General features: G+C 38.4%; 2 long non-coding RNA genes across 5 annotated transcripts in view; one reads left to right on the top strand and one right to left on the bottom strand.

The window, feature by feature from the left end:
* LOC123613267 (uncharacterized) overlaps positions 1 to 17,275 on the top strand; it is a 381,851-nt gene that overhangs the window by 275,124 nt on the left and 89,452 nt on the right. The window lies entirely within an intron of this gene.
* Positions 7,678 to 17,275, bottom strand: part of LOC123613269 (uncharacterized) — a 340,111-nt gene continuing 330,513 nt past the window's right edge. Inside the window, exon 4 of the long non-coding RNA XR_006720626.2 lies at positions 7,678 to 9,123. This is a non-coding gene — a long non-coding RNA (uncharacterized LOC123613269). The remainder of the gene's footprint in view (positions 9,124 to 17,275) is intronic.

The raw sequence follows: 17,275 nt of genomic DNA, 5'->3' as shown, positions 1-17,275 counted from the left end.
CTTTCAGGGGATTTCTCTTGTTCTTTTAATCGAGAAAGGTTTCTCTGCTTCATCTTGCTCATACCTTTCTGGAACTGTGGTTTATGGAGTATCAGTTATCTATTTGGTCCTTAAGGAGTTTATCTATCTAATGCCTATGTAGGAATAAGACTTAGGAAAAAAAGAAAAAAGAGAGAGAGAAAGAATTTTAAGAGAAGGGAGAAAAAAGGCTTGAAAACAGTGTATAATGAATAACAGAAGAGCAAGTTGAAGCTGAATAGCAATCAGGTTCGGACGTCCTTTTAAAACCTTTTAAAAAAGGGGAAAAGATGAAAAGATGTATTTGAAACCTGTGTCTAGTCAATAACAGGACATCAAAACCCAAGAGAAATAAAAATGAATTAAGAAGTAAAAATTAAGAAGGTAATAGAAAATAGAACAGGTAAAAACAGATTAAAAGTAAAAGGGGGGGGGTGTCAGTGTTCTCCTGGAGTCTGTGTGCCTTTAATGTGAAGTCTTTCTGTCTTCATCCTGTTTTGGAAGCTCAGCTTGCTGTTTCCAGAGGCCCTCCGTTGGCGCCCTCTTCTGTGCTGCTCCCAGTACCTGTCTGCAAGCCGATCGGGCCTCCTCCCAACACTGGGTCAGGTGCCGCTCTCCTCTGCTGTGGGCGGGCGGGTCACTGCCCCTCCCGATGCCGCAGTCAGATGTTGCAGACTGGCGGGGTAGGAGGGCGGGTCGCGCCCCCTCCCAGCACCACGGTCAGGGCCTGTGTTCCTGCCGAAAAGGCGGGCAGCCGCTCTCCCTCTCCCGGGCCGGTAGCGCCGCTGCCCTGTGCGGCTGCGCGCTCCGCCTCGGGTCGGCGCTCCGCAGGCAGGCTCAGGGCAGACAGAGGGACAGCCTTGTCCCTGCTCCAGGCCAAAACCTAGCTCCTTGTTTATCTTGGATGAGCAGGTTCTCTGAGGGACCAGGATGGAAGGATCCTATCTGCCCCGGGCTGCGGGCCAGTCTCAGCCTGGCCTTTGAGGCTGCTAAGCCCTTCAGTGCCATGCAGGTTTCGCCCCCGCCCCCGCCTGGGTGCTCAGCGCTGGAGGATTTGGCGGCTATGCCTGAGCCCCGCCTCTCTTCCCCTGAAAACTTTCCGCGGGTTTTCAGAGATGGGGGTATGCACCCTTCCCCCCAGGGCACATCAACCATGTTGTTTTATGGCGGGCCTATGTTGTTCTGCCCTGTGCACGCACAGCCACGGGGCGCAGCCCCTTGCAGTCCCCTGGGGCTGCCTCAGTGCAGCCGCCCCTGACCTCTGCCGGGCTCGGGCAGCCTGGCCCTGCCCGCAGCTGCTGGCCCGCATCTCAAGCTGGGTGTCGGAGGGGACCTTCTGTGCCCGTTTAACTTAGTTCTGTCAGTCAAGGGCTGCTGTGTACAGATCCGAGCCTCAGAGGCTCCCCTTCTGTCCCGCTGGCCTCTCATTTGGAGAGGGGAGACCCAGCGAGCGAGCGCCAGTCCTCCTTTGCCGCTCCCTCCCCGCGGGACCTGTCCCGCTCTGCTTTGCCTTTTCTTCTTATTTCCTTTTCTCCTACCAGATTTTTGGCTTCTCTATCTTTTGAAGGCGACAGTGTTCTGTCGGAGTTCCGCAGGTGCTCTGGTTGGCTGAGTGGGTCTGTGGATGTGAGTCTTGGTGCACTTGTGGGAGAGGGTGAGCCACAAGCGTCCTTCTACTCCGCCATCTTCTCTCTCCTCTCCCTAGTTTAAATTATTTCTGTTGAGGAAAGGGTGATATGAATACTGTAGACAGCCACTATCAGAAAGCAGAAATCTCTTTACACTGATAGCAGCAAATTTCTGGACTTAGTATACTAGTAGTATCATTTTTTATATTCAGGAAAGCTCAACATAATTAGCCTTGTATGTAGAAAGGTGAATGAAGGCTTATTAGCCTGTCTTCCTATCTGAGGAAGCTTCCTGGGCTTAGAGCTCTTAGTGACATCTATTTGGAGTTTTTTGGAGCATCTTGTTGACTTAGGTTTTATTTGTATTGTTATTCCTTGGGTGACAAAATATTTTTCCCTTTTTTTTTTTTTTTTTATATAATCAGAGCAAGTCCTACAACTCTCAACAAATACTGCTGACATTGTACATGTACGAAAGTATGGTTACATATGGGTGAATTAAACTGGGATGCTTACAGCTAAGTAGAGTAAACTTCACTGCAGAAAAAAAGAAAATGTGCATTATAGTGCAAGAAGAGCACTTGAATTTGCACCTTTCTCTCCATTCATACTCACTTCATGAAAGTTCCTCATTTGAAGTGAAACTTAGAATCAAAAGATTAGAGTGGCAGAATTTGCATGAATTTGGTGTCACAATGGTAAAACATTGGAGGGGAAAAGTAAAGGTGTAAGTTTGGCTAAGAGTACGTCTGCTGCTAGGCAGTGCCTAGTGGGTGTGGTTCTGATACCTCCAGTGGGCCATTCAGTAATGAGGGAACAGCAAACATTCAGATGTAGGAGGAAAGGGCAAGTGTGCTTTTTAGGTTGAGATGGGGGGATGTATTTATCAACAGCCTGCCTCCCACAGGCCAGATACCCTTCTAGATCCTAGAGGTTTAGCTAAGTGAAACATTTCCCATGCTCATAAGTTTCCAGTCCGACATAGAAGATGATATAAAATAAGATGTTCATTAAAGAATTAAGAGTGAAGATGCTGCAAAGGAAATACGTATTTTCTGGCATGAATTTGGAGGGTTAACCAAGTTGTCTCAAACTGTTTTTATTCTACAAAAATTCATGACACTGTAACTTTGGCTTGCATGGTTTTTAGTATCTAGAAGAGTCCCATTTTTCATCCTTACCTAAATCCGTAAAGACACATTAAAAAGTTGTAGGCCCAATATTCATTTTCAGCAGGCAGCATGACTTCTGAACTTTTGAATACTGTCACTAAAATGAACCTAATCTATTTTCCTGCAGCACAACATATACAAATGAACACACAGAAAACTTTTACTGTCTGCCTAGAACATCCACAATCCAATTTAGGAAAATAGGGCCTGTTTTCTACTAATGTATCCAATCAAATTATATGCTCTACCCTAGATCCTGCTCACTTAGGTTTGTTAGAACGTTTCCATTAGAATCCATTTGTACTATTTATGGCAGACATTTAATGCCATGATGTAGTATGGAAATAAATCAAAATGGATGAAAGAAAACATTTTTTTCTTGTCAAAATAACTGAGTTTAAAAATAATTTTGTGACATTCTGATGTGATCTTGTCCCTTTTGTTACTTGAGGGTAACCAATGGACATAGAAACCTCCAGCGTGATGAACTTCTTTTCTACATATGGGTGGATATGTTATCAACAGCTTATTGACAGAACCCTAAAAGTCCCAGGTCGATTATAATCTATGATTTTGCCGATAAGAAAATGCAAAATTCACTTTCTAAACTCAGGAGGTCAGGGGGGCATTGGCGGGCAGTGTTGCTTTGATGGAGTCCATGATCTAGCCCTTGGAAGCTACAGACTCTGCCCCTAGATTTGCTTCCTGCAAACCTTTCTTACGTTCATTGAGATAGTGAGTGATACTCAGAAAAATCAAGGTAGTACATTTTCCCATATGTTGCTTTCATATAGATGACTTCTATTTTCTCACTGTTAACTTTCATACATATGATATACATGCCTAGATGATACACACATACGTTAAAAACAAAGTCCTCAGCGTAACCAGCCATTGAGAAGACACATGGAGGTGAATGTAAATCTAATCTATGGGTGTGTGTTTGTTCTTGAAAGGAAAAAACAAACCTTGCTTTAGTTTCTTCTAAAACCTCGTATAATTCCCAGCGAGATTCAAGATTTTCAGAAACATTAATAATGATTTAGAAAAAGGGATGTGAAAAATAGAGGAAGAGAAAAGTGCTTTCTAGCCAAGAGTAACTCAGATCTGTATGTCAGAATCGGTGTTAACTCGTCCTTATCCCCACCGCACACTCATAATGTTATAAAGAATAAATCTGACTCCATATTAGAGGTTCTTTGGCTTTAACCTTGTGCCCTATTTTCTAGCCTTACCGTTGCTAGCTCTGCACCTTTTGTAAAAGAATGTTGCCTTTAGCCTGAAATGTACAGAAGTGCCTATTCTGAAGGCTCTGACCTTTAAGGATATTAACACTTTACACTTTTATATAAAGATAACAAGTTGCAGAATAGAAAATAAACATTTTTGTTGGAAGTTTACAGGGACACCATGATCTGATCCACACGGACAGCTGCAAGAGCAAAGGATTCCAAGAACAAAGAATTCCTACACCAAAAAGTTTGTACCAACCAACCACACCCCCTTCCCTTTTAGTATAAAAGGAGCCTGAATTCTGACTTGAGTAGGATGGTTCCCCAAGACATTAGTCTGCCATCCTCTCAGTCTGCTGGCTTTCGGAATAAAGTCATTATTCCTTGCCCCGACACCTCGTCTCCCGATTTATTGGCCTGTCATGTGGCGAGCAGAACAGGCTTGGACTTGGTAACAGTAACGTCAAAATAAAGTGTCCCTGTGACTTACTGGATAGGGATGCTCTTCAGCTGCATCACTGGAAGTGATTTTACTTTTTGTGTGCTAGACAAAGGCATTAAACTTAAGGCAGAAAACTACAGTTGGCTTCAGTTCAGTAATGGTTAAGTAGAGGCTTGGCAGCAACCAACACCTCTGCACAGCTGTCTCTGAGCCCTCATGGACACACTTAGTAACCAAGGGAGCTAGAAAAGGGCGTGTCTAAGAGGCACCTCACACACTTCTTGTTGTGTTCCTTGTCCAATAACCAAAGAGGAAACATCGCTTTTTCCTAGCATTACTACATTTGATGGAAATAACATATCGAAGGCAGGTATTTGAAGCTTGAACTGTACATAACCTTTGCATATATATAGCATGAACTATATCTTTTAAAAATTGTATATTAGTCTGTGTTAAAATTTAGACATCTAGGTTAACAAGTCTTCATATATCAAATGCTATTATTTACATACTTCATGTGGAGAATTATTTTAAATCAAATGTAGCTCCCTGGATGCTGAATTATGATTTTTAGGAATTGTATGCTACCATGAATATAGACTTAACTGTAGAACATTTAGTTAGAACTGAATGACACATCACAGAATTATATGCACAGTATAAACATAAACAAACATATACTCTTGATAGTATATAAACACCAAACAGATCTTCTCATTGGTGACAGTGTCTTCCCAAGAGGGTCTTCTGATCTTACTGTTGTTTCCCCATCAATTTCCTAACATGGCTACAAACGTTATTATAATACCCCATAGAGTGAAGACTGGTATTGTTCAAGAAATCAACAGCTGACTTACAATGAAACTGTGAGTCCAGGGCCAGAAACTAGGCTTCCAAATGGTCACTCCAACCTCAGATCACTTAAATTTCCTCACTGTGTTTTGCCTATTTAATATGCACAGCCTCTGCTGAAGCCCTTCACTTTAGACCATCTCAGTATTTCATTTGGAAGCCCTCACCATGTATGAGACACAGACCCCAGCATGCACATACTCTACTCGCTCTTCCCGACTCTTTTATTCTCAGCTGGTATGACCAAGAATTATAATCTTTTAGTGGCCTTACCCATTTTTAATTAGTCTAAAATTATTTATTGAGAATGTCATTATGAAAATGGCCATAGCATTCTAGAATATAAGGCATACGGCACTGCAGAGGCTGAGATTCTATGATGCTTACCCACTCGGGTCTTAGTTTACATGTGCAGAAAGCACCGTCCTGATTCTCGGAGTCGTCTTTCAGGATTAAATTTGGAATATCTTTAAAAGTGTTTTGGACACTAAGTTATTATTTTTAGCGCTTGATCAGAAACTGCCACTGCCACAGAAACCGAAGTGTTTTCGTTAGCTTGTAAGTTGAGGTTAATATAGACAGATGCTCAGAATATTTTTAAATTGGATACATTTCTCAGGTCTTTGCTCCAGATTAAGTTGCTCCAGCTGCTGCCCTTGTACCTGCCACTGATTTATCCAAATCCCTTCTCTTATATTTAAATATTAGGAACTCTCCTATTTTAATGGCAAATGCCAACTGCTTACAGAGAGCTTTTTTTAAACCCTCCAGCTGGACGACACAAATTGATGCAGTATGTATGTTGAGAATCTATGTTGTGTCTGACCCTGTGACAGTGCTGTGAATGCTTTTTCTGACCTTCCTTAGTATTTTTCTATGCTGTCTTTAGAAAACATGTCCTGTTCCTCAAATTATTTATTAAAGCCCAGGTGTCATTTCATACCGTAGTACATAAGCTCCTGAAAGCCAGACTCTGTGCTTAATTTATGTTCATGTGCTGCAACATCTTTTACAGCATTTCACAATGAATCCTTAATAGAAAGCTCCTGACTGCACCCAATGAATGAATGAATAACTGAACGTGATTCCTTAGCTTCCTTTCCCCTGATATTTCTGCCCCCAACCGCTGTTCTGTTTGTTTTCATTCATTTTCCGATCTATTATAGAAACACTCTTAAAATGTAATTAGCCTCATGCAATACAAAATCTCTCTTTACTATGGTAATAGTTATAATTAAAGTAAGTGTCCTTTGACTTTCCTGACAATGTCCTCTTTCGGCCTTTTCTTTCTTAGCCAGCTCTTTAAATGTCAGTGATAGTGTCCTGCCTTTGGAATTACTTTCCCTTTTATCCCATAATTCTCTCTCAGGGTTCACCCATTTACATTTTCAATTATATTTAAGAATGAATCTCAAATCTCTAATTCAAATGCAGATTCTTCTCCTAGATTTTGTATCTATCTGTTTATCCAGCTACCTACAGCACAGGTTCACTTGGATGACGCAAGGCGCGTCCTACTCAGTACATCCAAATGTCAGCTCTTCATCGGTGCTGTCCCCAGGCCCTGTATTCTCACTTTCCTACTCTTAACACTAATACATGAGTACATCTCTGGAATCCACTCATGTCACTCTACTCCTAATGACACTACTTAATGCCATTAACATCTCCTTCAAATACCACATTAATGCCTACTAGCTATAGTTTGGTATTCCTATTTTCTAGACCCTCATCTCCTATCATTTACCATATTAATGCCAAGGAACTTTCCCTAAAAATACAATCTAATTATGAAGCTCTTTTGCCTAACAGTCTACCACTGAGTCCCTGAGAATAGAGTTCAAATCCTTTTGTATAGTTTACAAGGTCCTCTGTGTTCTAACATCTGTTTACTTCTCATCTTTCCACTTTACCAGCACCCCCCTCCCACTGTGCTCCCAATTTCTCTTAGACCCTGGAACACAACCCTGCAACACAACCCTGCTCTCTCCTTTCCACATATGAACCCTGCCCACGCCAGGCTCCACCCCCACCCCACCCAGCAGTTTGTGGACTACCTCCTCCTCATCTTCCAGGCCTGAGAGCCCACGTCACCCTTGTAAGCTCATGTACTCCCAGTGTATGCTGGTTCTCCCGGAGAGCTAACTCAATTCTTTAAAGCTACTTCTGGTTCATTATTGCCCCCATTCATAGACTTCTCTTAATCGTCTCTGTCTTTTATATTTACATTGTAATTTTTTTTCCCTTAAAACACTTCTTGGCACTGCATGGTAGTAACACTTCATTATATCTGCAGATACATTCCTAGTGTTTTTTGCTCAGTTCACATACGATTACGTGTATGAAATACTTTACTTTTAAAAACGTAAAAGATTCTTTATGAACAGGTTCACACAGTTTAGTGATTAGCTGTATTTAGCATCAAATACATTGGTTTACAATTTCAGGAATTCACCACGTAACATTTTGGAAAGGGCGCTTTTAGAATTATGAGAGATGTACCAAGTGAAGACGTGGCCTTGCGTTTCTGCCAGGAAGTTTTCTTAGACATTGAGAATGCATTTGGGTTGTAGAATAATGGTAACTTTTCAAATTAACCTATTCCAGAATTTAGAATTTCCATCTAGGGATTTTAAAGTACATTCGATCTTAAGTACTGAAGGAATCCTTGCTTACTTCTCTGACACAAACTGATGATCTATTTTCTACCTCTCAGCATTTCGTAGCATGAACTTAAGCAGTTTTCTAGGTTCAGAATACATTACCCGAGTGTGGACAGCTAACCAAATGATTTAAAATGAAACTCAGTACTTGTTGCCATTTTCCTTTTTGGTTAGTTGAGAATAAATCTTCTCTATTGTCTTGAGTAATTCGGATTGCTCTTCCTTGCAGAAGTGAAATGAGAAAGGTGATTCAAACTGAGGCAGAGTAGGTATCGCCAGTTGACAGCTTCAGCCTTGTACAACTAAGTCCATCAGAGGCTTCCTGTTACAGATAACGTGCTGAATGTTTTCATTTCCTTTTTTTGTAATATAGGTCAGAGTGTTCAGCTGGTAGTATCTTGGAGCCCAGGGGAGGTTTGTAATGTTATTCTGCATCTAGTAAAATGTATTAGGACTGTTTATTGAAACACAGAGCCAGGTCTCAACCTTTTTTGACTTGTTCGAAAACTTTGGAGACAGAGTAGAAAAATGACTATCAAACTAAAAGTAACTAGAACATATCTGTCAGGCTTGTACATTTTGAGTGCTATAAATCCTACAATATGTGGAGTTGAAAATATTGAGTAAGATTAAGAAATAGCAAGATATTTTCACCTTGGTTCAGAAAGTCATTAGTATCTAAAATCATGTACATCATACATAAGTTTTGAATAAAAATTTCGTCATTAAAGTATTGAATAGAATGCTACAGAATAGCAGCATTACTGAGGAACTGGACTGACAGATGCTTTTCATTCTAGACACAAAAAAGGAATATAATTCCAGTAATAGAAAAAAAGATTTTTTTTTTTTAAAGCTTCCTTCAAAGAATACAAATCAATCACAACACCATGGAGAAAGTTTTCAGGGTTCTTTGTTATGTACACATGAAACACTCAAAGTCAAAATGCTATTTCAAACTCATGAGGAGTATTGGGACGAAAGAAATACTGTTTTGAATCTCTACTGAAAAAAAAAATAAAAAGGATTCAGGAGGATCAACATCACAAAACTAACTGAAGGCACCATCGCTGAGAGAAGAAAATCTGCATCATGTCCTGTAGAGCAGCACCGCCCCTGAAAATACAAACAGCTTGGATTAGCTATAATCACTACACAGTGAGTAACACAGAAATCCTGAAAACCATCTATATTCTTTGATAGGTGTGCTGGTTATAACTGAGTGTTATGAACATGTGAGGTTAGAAATTCATTTCATGGAAAAGAATAGGAATATGCTTTCCAGAAAGAAATCATCTATTTTTATTTTAAATTGATTAAAAAAGAATTAGGAAAAATACATTTCTAGAACTTCCTCCCAAATAAGCTCATGATGTGTTCTAACTCCTGCAAAGTTGCATGTTAAGCATGTTAAGCATGTTAAGATGGAAAAGAAAAAAAGAAACCTATTACAAATATTTTATTTTCTTCATCTTTTACCCTCATCTTTAATTTTTTTTTCAAAAGCTCCCTTTGCTTCTTAATCTTTCTCTATTTAGTTAGTTGTCATTGTTGTCAATTAGTTGATGTTACCTCAGATGGCCTGTAAATTTTTTTCTTACAGTAAAGAGAATTAATACTTAGAAATTAATTGAATTTATTTTGTTTCATACAAAATTCTAAGCACTCCACAGGCAATTTTAGTCTTGAGGACCCTCATCTTAAATACAACACTGTAAATGACATTGCTTGTTTGGGATGTGTGGCTTCTTCCATTTTTGTGATACATATTCTGATTGTACATGTTGTGAAACTGATGTTCAGGAGTGAAAGTCACTTAGCTTTGAGGTTAATCTAGAGTTCAGAGAGACCTTTTTGTCTGTTTTTTATTAAGTGTACAGGGGTTCCTATGAGCCAATAAGTTGTTTTTTCACTGTGTAGAATGGCTCAGGGAAGAGAAATAACTGAAACTGGTGGTAATGCAAATTATTGGAAAGAAAATAAGTCAGACAAGTGATAATGTCTGGCTGGAAACTTTTGCTTTTGTGTTTTAAAGACAATTAACTGTCAGAAGAACTTTGATATGTTTTTCAGCATTTATATCTTTAAAGTTATAGATGGTAAAATGAACTACAGTGGCATTTATAAATTTTTTGAAACTTGAGGTTCCCATCAATATCAAGTTAATTCTCCCTCAAGCCATCTTCTACTTACTCCCAGACAAACTCTGTCAAATCTTTTCCTTTTTTACTTTTGTCACATTATTTGGCCCTTCCAGTATCCTTCAGTTTTTCAAATATTATCCATCTTTACCTCTCAAACTGTCTTTCTATTTTTCCTCTCCTCTAGGTAAGATAAATTCCATGGCTAAGGTCCTCTCTATTTTGTATTGAGAACCCTATTCTCTGAATGAGTTAAAAAAAAATAACATTTACCAGCAATGTTTGTATTTTGTGCATGTGACCCTGTATTGATTTCTTTTCTTCTCCCCTTCCTAGACTGTAAGTCCTTTAGGCACAGTGTCCATACAGTATTTTCTCTACCACCCAGGCTGGGATGCTGCTGATAATTTCAAAATAGTTTTAACTGCCAGATTTATAAATCTAGTAGAACTTGGGTTATCCATCTTAATGAATCCTATTTCAGTGATTCAGAAAGAATCTCACCAAGAAAGAAGCAACTTTTACTTTAAATTCGACATGATTTTAGTATTCAACAGGAGCTCTGCCTTGACCTTTCCTTGTAATTGCTCGAAGACACCCTCAGTGATTACATGGTTCACTGTGAGGCATCCTACGTTAGTGTCCCATAAATCACGGGTCTTAAGACTAAAAAGACTGAAAAACTAAAGTTTGCCAGTCTGTTAAAAATGTACAATGACTGAGTGATTCTACCCAAAATCAGAGTGGGTGGATGGGTGTGATGGTTCATTTTATGTGTAAGTGCCAAGATATTTGATCCAATATTATCCTGGATGTTTCTGTAAGGCTGTTTTGGGGTAAGATTAACATTTAAATCAGTAGACTTTGAGTAAAGTAAATGATTTGATACACTTTTATATTGCAAAATGATTACCACAGTAAGGTTAGTTAAGAAATCTTTCATCTCCCATAATTACCATTTTGTTGTTGTTATGCTGAGAACATTAAAGCTCTGTTCTCTTAGCAGCTTTCAAGTAAGTGTATGATACAATGCTGTTAACTATAGCTACCATGCTGTAATTTGATCCCCAGAATTTATACAGTTTATGACTGAAAGTTTATGCCTTTTGACCAATATCTCCCCATCTCCCCCACACCTCAGCCCCAGGCAAACAATTTACTGTTCTGTTTCAACGAGTTTGATGTTTTTAGAGTCCAAGTATAAATGAGATCATGCAGTATTTTTCTCTCTCTGAATTATCTGACTTAGCATAATGCTATTAAAGTGCAACCATGTTGCCACAAATGGCAAATGAAATGTATATACCTCATATTCTTTATCCATTTATTCATCGCTCCATCAGTGGACAGTTAGGTTGTCTGCATGTCTTGGCTATCGAATAATGCTGCAGTGAGTATGGGGATGCAGATAGCTCTTCAGATAGTGATTTATTTCATGTTCTTTGGATAGAAACCCAGAAGTTGGATTGCTGGATCACATGGTGGTTCTATTTTTAATATTTTGAGGAATTCCCATCATGGCTCTACCAATTAACATTCCCACCAACAGTGCATCGGGGGTTCCTTTTCTTTACAACCTTGGCAGCATTTGTTATCTCTTGTTTGTTTTCCTTTTTCTTTTTTTAATAGGCATTCTATTTTTTTCTCCTTTTTGTTTTATTAGGTAGAATTATTACAGTTCGACTGCACAGACACATTATATCGCATGTAAATACATATATACAATATACTGTACTTTTTTTTAGTTTACATATGTACTAATTATTGTTTCTAAGAACAAATTAGAGCTTTAGCTTTTTAACTTACATAGTTATCAAAGGAGTAAAGCCAACTACAAAATAAGAATCAACAGAATGTGGTAATCTAATCATAAAGGCATTCTAACAGGTGTGAGGTAATATCTCATTGTGGTTTAGTGTTCCATTTTCCCTGATTATTAGTGATGCTGAACATCTTTTCATGTATTTGTTGGTCTTATCTATATCTTTGGGAAAACGTCTGTTCAAGTCTTTTGCCCATCTTCAGTTGGATTGTTTTGGGTTTTTTTGCTATTGAATTGTATGAGTTTTTTAAAAAATATATTTTGGATATTAACCTCTTACCAAATATATCGTTTGGCAAAAGATACTGTCCTATTTCATGGGCTGGAAAATAATTTTCACTTGAAAGAGTAACTAATAGATAATACATGGTAATTGGGTATTTGACAGATACACTGCACCAATGAGAGAAGTGATGCTGTCACTTCAGGGAAAACAACACAGAGTATTTGTTGCAATAATAACATTTGTGTTTTCAAAGAAAAATTGAAATTTTGAAAAATTCGCGTTTGCCTCTGAGAGCTTAATGGCTCCCTAATACTTGCAAGCCTCTGAGAGCTTAATGGCTCCCTGATACTTGCGATCAGTGGGATTAGTGAAGGTTGTTTCAGTCGTATTTTATAATGAAACACTGAAAAATGTCATCATGTAATTCACTGAATTACTCCAATCTTTTAATGTTTTCCAAATGACTGTTGCATGGTGCTTAAAAAATAATGCATGAGTAAGATCTTTTAAAATGCAAGGTAAATCAATGGATTTAATGGAAAAGATTATGAAACGTTAACTGCTATGTTTCACTTTTGTTTTCATTACATCTAAACTTTGAGACTACCTCTTGCTGAGTTTTGATGTAATATCAAATAATATTTATATGAACAGACTACAAAATACTTATCTTTTTCCAACTACACAGCTGTTTACTCCATATTCTCATCATATACTTTAATCAAACAGATCTTAACAGATTGAATGTAGATCTAGATGTGAGAATTCCAGTTGTCTTCTGTTAAGATATGTATTCAAGAAATTTGCAAAAAAGTAAAACAAGAGGTTCTTGCTAATTTCTTTTTCTTTTGGAAAACAGTTTTTAGTTATGGTAACATAGGGTTAATTTGTTACTGTCATTTTAAAATAAATTCATTACTATTTTATACGTGTTTCAGTTTTAATTTCTAGTACAAGCAATCCTTAATGTCCCCTGTACTACGCTAACTGAAACCTATGCACAGGGAAACTGTATCTTTGCCTTTTACACAGCCTTGGGGGAACGCAGGAAAAAGCTCTCATATACTGGGGTTTGAGTTAACGTGCTAACATACAAAGTGAGGCCCACTTGTAGAGTAAATATTGATAGATACGACCCACATAAACAAAAATTCTTTGGGGTCTTCAGTAATCTCTAAGAGTGTACAGTGGTTGTGAAACCAACATGTGAGAACTGCCTTTTACAGAAAGATACTCCGAAGAACCAGGAAGATAAGCATAGCCTGTTTGTAAGGACGATAGGGAGGAGCCTGCTGGGGTGGCTCACCCTCCCCCCAGAAGGAGAACACAGTCATTAACTCAAATGCTGCTTCATGGATGAAGAGCAAAGACAGAGGATGCTGAACTGGTAGAAATGAATTGTTAATGTCTAAATGTTTAAAGCTATGTCTTAGGTGAATGATGAGAATGCTAGGAACTCAGAGAACCCTATTTTTTTTTTTCTACTTCTTACAAGATTTTTAACATATTAAGCCCAATAGGATTTGGGGGTGGGGAGGGATCTAGGTACTGAACATACTGAGACTTCTTGCAGGAATACTGGACTCTGAAAACACCAACACATTTGGAAGACGCTCTTGCTAAATGTGAGCTAGAATTGTATTGACTGCAACCATTTCTATTTTTTCCCCCTATTCTATTGGGAAATTCTGGGGATGTAGTGAAATAAGGAGAAAATTTTTTAAATTTTACTATAAGATTCTTTACATTTTAGGGCAGTGTTTGTAAGCATATTCTCAAAGGAAAAGTTAAAATTGGGGTGGGACATGCGGTAGAGAGTCATGTCTCTATGAGTGTTATTTTCCCCCAGCCTTCCAGTGCCTTTGATTCATACTCCTCAGCCTCAGTCACCCTCTGTTGCAATCGTCTGAGTCTGTCCCGGAAGACTCCTCTCCCACGCTATCTCTGGCCATCTGGAACAGTCTTTCTGCACCTAATTGACTCCGTGACTCTTCTTTTCCCATTTCTGAGTGTCCTGTTTCTTTCTTTTTTTTTTTTTTTCTGACCTCTTACCTTTCTTCTAATAATCACATTCTTCCTTCTCATTTCAAATGTTTAGTCATTCCTCCACTTTAATGTGTCTCTTTGTAACCTTCTCAACCCTCTTCCTCGTAATAGCTTGAGATGTCACCTATGAAATACTTTCTCATCAGATTCTTACGGTTTTACATGAATTCATGGTCACTGAGTTAAACTCGTTATAAATGATGGCATGAAAAAGTAGCAATGTTACCATTTTTTATAAGCCAATGCACAAAGCATGAAGGATTAATCCTACTTTATAATTTTAATGTATTATGTAATTTACAAGGCACGTTTATCACTAGTATCTTTTTGGAACTCACAACAGCTCTACACAGAAGGCAAATATTAAAATGCTCATACTATTTCCCTATGTATAGAAGTAAGTGAGAAACTACTCCATGATGCCTTAAGATCATATTTTGCAGAGACCCTAAGATTCAGGTTTCAGAGTCCCATGTTAGAGTTCCTTTCCCTGGTATGTGATATTCCCAAGAGTCTTAGAAATTGTTTAAAAGGAGATGGGTAAGACGAATCAACCATTCAGTAAGGTACACGGTATTTTTCTTGACCACCTGTAAAATATATTTTTTTAAAAAGGTAAAAACTCAGTAATTTAATCTTCTCTTTTCATCACTCTCCTTAGTTCATCAGCCCTAATTGGTGGTCTTCTAGTGGTTTCTTAGCACCTAACCATCCGAAAGGTAAGTCAGATCTTAAGAGCAGAAATGCCAAATATCTAGACATGGGTCAAAAAAAATAATGATACATAGAATGGAGAAATTTATGCATGAGAAAAGATTAAAGGAGCATGTGCATTTAATTGCCTAAGTAACAAATGATAAGGAGCAAAAGAGGAACATTATGAGTATCAGAAAGGTGAAAATACTGTATCTGAGCTCAAAGGTGGTAGAAATAATAAAATATAATTAAGGAGCAATCAAATAAGTCTGTGTTAGAGGGGGGAGAACAATAATAGGGTCTTAGGGGAGACAGTAAACATTATCATGTATTATTTAAAATAAGCTATTAAAGAATTAGGTTTGAATCATAATACCCACATCTGTACATCCTCCTGTCAATTTTATGGTAAGTGTATTTGCCTTGTTGACACCTTTCTCTTGTGAATCCCTGAGACCACAGGGAACTGTGACGATGCTTTCTCCTGCTAACATGTTACACAAAATTATATGAATTCAAGTTTAATTAGTGGGACACAGCATGGACTATAAGTCACTAAATGTTACCAAGGTACCAATCTAAGGGGCTCTCTTCCTTATCCATGTATTCTCGGGCCACGATATTGGGAACCATGTCCTTTTTTAGAATAAAACATCACCTGTGGAATTGGGATATTCTGAAAGCATCTGCTCACTCATTCGAAGACTTATAGGTATGGAATGAAGGAATCACTTTTCTTGTTCTTGAACCAAGTTTACATTGCTGTATTTTTCTTCCATGTGCTATGACCTTGTTTTCTCTTTGACTTTGCTTTTGCTTCCCAGAAAGCAATGTTTGATTTTCCTTAACCTGTTCCCTCCAAATACTCAGCCAACCCGTTTCAGGTTACATTAGCAGGCCTTCTTGTGTTGTCTGTAATGGCAAACCATGGTCTTCATGGATTATGTATTTTTATAGTTCTATGGCACAGGGAACTAGTTCTGATTGGAATGGGGAAGTGATGGACTAATCTGGCCATTTCTGTGGTTACCTTTCTGTCCAACAATTTTGATGTTGTATGCTGCATAAATAAATGTATTCACATTTTATTCCACATTGATTGTACTTGGTCACACAATAACATGATCATGAATTTAAGGACTGCTTATTAGGTGACACACACAATTTTAGGCACTGGAGATACAGAAATAAATCAGGTGCACTGCCTCCTCCATATTAGCTTATGGTTTTCAAGTTGACAGAACACGTGTCACCTTATGTTATCATTTTGTGTCTGAGCTAGAGCGAAGTACTATACATCATGAGAAGATATCGAATAGAGCAAATTACCCACTCTAGGTAACAAAGACGTCGTCCTTGAATAGAGTACACTGTTTCAGTAACAGCTTCAATGTATGAAATGCTTTCTAGTTGACAAAATGTATTCTTACTTGGTCATTTTGCAGATGTTTGTGGCACAGAGATTATTCATTGCTATTGACGTGTTTTGCATTTGAGAAAGATGTACAACCCAGTTTCTGAGACTAGTTTAAGGTCACGGAAAGGATAAGGCAGTGGGACTTTCGCCTACATTTTCTGGCTAGGAGTATGGAATTCTATTGTGCCATGTTTAGAAGCCATTCTCTCTTGGCTTTAATTTTAGAGTCAGTGCTTTTATCATGGCAGAAGATAATACTGCCTCTCAGAGTCCTTCATCTGAAAAAAAAAAAAAAAGGAAGTAAAATAGTTTACATCTATAGTCACATCTTCACCAGAGGGGATGCTGAAAAGTTCTTTAGCATCACTAGTAGGCACATTCTAAAGACTGTGCAACTTCCATCCATTTTTCATTCATTTGCTTGGGACTCACTCTAAGAACATCAGCTACTTTTCTTCATATGCACCTTGACAGCAACCTCAACAGAGCAAACATCCTGTCCTACACTTTAGCGTATCCTCTCTGTTATTAATGCCTCTAGTGAACTGGTACCTTTTTTTTTTTTTTTCATTTTTCTATTTTGAATAAACGCATACTTCTGAAGAAAGCCTAGAGGGAGATTTGCCTCTGGTATAAAATAAAGACAAACGGACAAGCTGGCCATTAAGGCCCTGTACCTGACTAGAGAAATACATCAACCATTTTCTAAGTCGGTGAGTAAAAAGTATTTAAAAATGTAGTTGAGAGAACTGAACCTGGTATCTGTTTATGCAGCTGTCTGAAGCCTCTGCAACTTCATCATGTCCCTGTTGGAGTCTTAGAGAGTCAAACAGTTGAGAGCTGTTAACTGGGCAGATAGCAGTCTTCACTTTAAGCTTTATAGACACCTGCTTTTGAAATTGGAGACTAGTATTTAATAT

Source organism: Camelus bactrianus, chromosome 3 (genome assembly GCF_048773025.1).
Source record: "Camelus bactrianus isolate YW-2024 breed Bactrian camel chromosome 3, ASM4877302v1, whole genome shotgun sequence".
Classification (NCBI taxonomy): Eukaryota; Metazoa; Chordata; class Mammalia; order Artiodactyla; family Camelidae; genus Camelus; species Camelus bactrianus.
Note: the sequence above shows the minus strand (reverse complement) of the source record. Positions and strands in the feature narration are given on the sequence as shown.